The sequence below is a fragment of the Galeopterus variegatus genome, unplaced genomic scaffold (assembly GCF_000696425.1).
Source record: "Galeopterus variegatus unplaced genomic scaffold, G_variegatus-3.0.2 Scaffold11869, whole genome shotgun sequence".
Classification (NCBI taxonomy): Eukaryota; Metazoa; Chordata; class Mammalia; order Dermoptera; family Cynocephalidae; genus Galeopterus; species Galeopterus variegatus.
This window is the reverse complement of record NW_007737980.1, coordinates 2,269-6,599: the sequence shown is the minus strand read 5'-3', so window position 1 is coordinate 6,599 and position 4,331 is coordinate 2,269. Positions and strand designations below refer to the sequence as shown.

General features: G+C 38.6%; 1 long non-coding RNA gene across 1 annotated transcript; it reads left to right on the top strand.

Annotated features, from left to right (window-relative positions):
* Positions 1-18: 18 nt before the first annotated feature.
* Positions 19-1,385, top strand: LOC103610836. The gene is made up of 2 exons (XR_552245.1): positions 19-214; positions 1,008-1,385. It is a non-coding gene; the product is annotated as an uncharacterized LOC103610836 (long non-coding RNA).
* Positions 1,386-4,331: the final 2,946 nt, after the last annotated feature.

The following is a 4,331-nucleotide window of genomic DNA, read 5'->3' as shown; positions in this document are numbered from 1 at the left end:
TGGGCAGGTCCTTTAGAATGTTTATGTGCTGCTTAGGGTGGGGGCAAGGTTGCAAAAGCAGATTCCATGAGAAAGTCAAGGTGGGTCAGGTAGTAGTGTGAGTTCTACACTGGAAAAGTCTTAGGGAATAAACAGACGGTTGAAAACTGTTCATTTTCTGGGTGTATATGCTATCTCCATAGAATTGAATTTACACCCAGATGTAGCAGAATAGGTTNCCCCACGCCTGGGATATATGGAGACACCTACCCTTTAACCGGGTTAAACAGTCCGCCTTGCCGCTTTCTTAGGGCCCAGCGGACACCCGATATCCCCCGGTCTCCCCCTTTTATTTGCAGACAGCGCACAAGGCTCTCCCACCCGCCCGAACTCTGGCAACCCCGCCATGCCCTTGTGTCACAGAGCCCTCCCGACCAGATGGACAGAGAACTGGGCCCAGGCTGAAGCCCCTATAGGTCGAACCACTGAGGGAGCTGAAGAGCCTACAGGTCATGACAGGGGCCGGGGACAACCCTGATATCCTCAGAGAAAACGCACCCTCTCCTTCTACCCTCTGCTATGTGAACGTTTCATCTCTGTCTCTCCCCATCCCTCCCCCCCCCCCTCGTTGGAAAGGCAAGGATGCCTAACACTGAGTTCAAAGTTAGCAAAACCACCTGCACCTGTGCCTGACCGCTGGGCATGTGGAGGGAGAGAGAGATGGCAAACTGCAGTCTTGTATCAAGTGGACTGGGGTGGGGGGTGGGGGCATGCGGTTAACTAGCAGTTAAGCCTTTATTGGATACGCTTGTGAGGGTCGTTCTGTGGGCAGGTCCTTTAGAATGTTTATGTGCTGCTTAGGGTGGGGGCAAGGTTGCAAAAGCAGCTTCCATGGGAGAGTCAAGGTGGGTCAGGAAGTAGTGTGAGTTCTACACTGCAAAAGTCTTAGACAGTTGAAAAGTGTTCCTTGTCTGGTTGTATATGCTATCTCCATAGAATTGAATTTACACCCAGATGTAGCAGAATAGGTTTTAAAAAGTTATGCATGGAATTTTAGTCTTCCCTCATATAGCTGGGGTTCAATTTCAGCTCATCCCAGAAGTAAGGGGAAGAGTTCCCAATGTCTCTTGGTAATCCTCATATACAGGGCACCATGAGTATGGCACTTGCTATACATATTATATCCCAGAATGACAAGCAGGAGAAAGAGCATGTAATGTTCATTTCTTTCTACTTTCTCCACTACTCCATTCATTTCCATTCCCATTGTGATCTTCCCTGCACATACTTTTTGTAGCTGCCTGGCTTGAATCAGGTGTCATGAATTCAGAAATATCACTGATAACAGGAGAGAAAAAATCTTATGTTGAATAAAGATTTTGCTTCTTTTTCAGCCTTGGTAGGAATGGGGAATTTGGAAATTTTCATTCAAGATTTGTAAAAATTGTCTTCCGTTTTTCTCTAACCTCATAATCCAGTTGAATGGCCTTTTCTAGCATTACCTGTAGCTGGGTTCCTGATGCTGGGATCAATATCAGTCCTCCATGTGGAACTTCCTCATTGATAACTAAATATTTATAAATGGTCTATAAGTGAAATCTTCTATCCTTAAATAGTGGGGTTAATTTGAAACCAAGGCTTTTTTCAGTGTCTTTCATCTCTTCACTGCAGTTAACACCAGCAGTCAAGAAGGATATTGTCCAAGTCTGGTAAAATGACTGTATGTAAAATCCATAAGCAAGACTGGGCCTCAAATTGCAACATTTTCCAATCCATAGTGGTGAAAGGACTGTGGATAAGTGTCAGAGGGATTCGAAATGGAAGATGACAGGTGTAATCCTTTCACGTCCACCTTTTCCCTTCCAGTCTCATTGTACAGAGTCTGATTGACTTTGGTGTATTTTGAGGCAAAGTTTTCTAGTTTAAATATTAGAGTATACTCAAGTCAAAATCGCTCAGCACTTTGCAGATAAACACTCTCTAAAAGAGAGGAGGGTGGGGCCATAGAGGTTGGTAGCCACAAGAAGTAACATGGAGACTCAGCCTCTTCAGAATCAGAAAGCACGCGTTTTTAACCAGGCAGAACAGTATCTGAGGAGCCACGTCTAGGGTGAAAATTAAAAAGCAAGCACAGCTCCTTGTTTTCATATGTGCTCTTCCCATTGTTGCGGCCTCACTGTCTCTCATGGTCTCTCAGATAATAAGGCAGAAATCTGAGTCTCAAAAAGGGCAAGTGAGTTCCTGCCTCTGTCTTGTACCATGACCCATCCTCAATGGGAGGTCAACATGGCCCAGAAGATGGGACACACTCTTGTTTTTACAGTGGGATTTTTCTTCTTCTCACCTAAATGTTTTACTGAAAATATTAGAGACCCAGAAAAGGAGACTTTGTAGTAACCATCTTAATCGATTCCATCTCCCCCACTCCTACCTGCACCCAAACTCTTTGACTCAGCCAAAATGTACCGTTTTTCCTGGGATTATGAATACAAGGTGGCAGTATGGTGCTTACTCTGCTTTGATCCCTCTGTGACCTCTTTTGTCAAATACCTTGTCATTCTTTGTCAATCATTCAGGATCATCTTTTACTAGAATCTTTTCATAGATGCCCAAGTCTTAATTTGGTTATACTCACTTTGTCTCTTTTTGATTACTTACATCTTTCCACCTCTCTATACTAATATTATGCTTTAACATCTTTATTAGGAGTGAGCTCCTTGAAATCTGGGACAATGTCATATTCATTTTGGTATTATCAGCAACTTGCACAGAATAGGCACCCAGAACATGTTTAATTATTTACTGGCCATAGGCATTTCAGCATCAGCTTAAGAAAGATGAGGGCTCCAGATAAATCATCACATCCTGGAGTAATTATTAGAGACCGACTTGGAAGACAAAAAAGGTTCACATTTTCTTCTAAAATAAGAGCTAGAGGTGACATATTACATGGAAGAACTCAGTGTTTTTGTGATGAAAAGCAATAAAGAATCTTCTGGGAGTTACATAGTAGGATATTCAAATCAACCATACCACCAAGGAAACCTGAAGGTTGAAATTGCATGAAAACATCGAGTTACATAGTAGGATATTCAAATCAACTGTACCACCAAGGAAACCTGAAGGTTAAAATTGCATGAAAATATCTATTGGATGACATTGGAGAGATAATAAAGATTATATGACTTGGCCAAAACCTGGGAGAGGTCATAATCCAGAGTGATAATAACTAGGAAATTCTCATGTTTAGATGTTTTTCCCATCTGATTAAGCATGTGTGATGGAAATAACTCACTTCATGAAGCCAGTATGAATTTTATAATAAAAGCAGACATTAAAAGACAGACCTTAAAAGGACATTAAAAGAAAGAATTATTATAGGTCAATCTCATTCATTAACATAGATATAAAAATTTTAAACAAAAAATTAGCAAACCAAACAAAGCTATATATAAAAATAACATATCTGACAAAATTAGAGGTATTGGATGATAGTAGGATTGATTTAACATTAGAATAATCAATGTAACTCACCATACTAACAAATCAAAGGAGAAAAACAATGACTATCAATAGATACAGAAAATACACTTAATAAATTCATTATCTTTTATGATAAAATTATTCACAAACTAGGAATAGAAGGGAATTTGCTTAGTTTGATAAAGTGTATCTACAAAAAAACTTCATTGTATGTTGTATTGAATAGCCTGTTTAATGGTGAAATAGTGGTAGATTCCTGTTTGAGATTAAAGCAAGATTAGGATGCTCAGTATCTCACTCCTACTTAATATTACATGAAACATTTTAATTTAAAAAAAGAAATGAAATAAATAAATAAAAATGAAGACATTATTGTGTAAAAAGCAAATTTAAAGAAATCCACAGGAATATTATTAGAAATAAGTGACTTTAATAAATTTGCAGCAGCAAAGGTCAACATACAAAGATCAGTTATATTTCTATGTGCCATCATCAACCAATTAGAATGTTAACATTTTAAAAGGTTAACTTTATAATAACATCAAACAATTGATTATCTAGAAACACATCCATTAAAATGTGCAAAATCTCAATAAAAAATACAAAATATTGTTGGAGAATTAAAGAAAAGCTACATAAATGGATGGACAGTTCATATTTATGTCTGACTGGACTGCAAAACTCGTTACTGTAAAAATGTCAAATCTTCTTAATCTGTGATTTTAAAAAACAAATCAAAATTTCAAAATTGAGCACAGATACTTGACAAAACAAACAAACAACCCCCCCTCCAAAAAAACTAAAGCATGTATGAACATGCCAAGGGCTAAAACTTGTTATTAGACTGTTCAAAAAAAAAAAAAAAACTA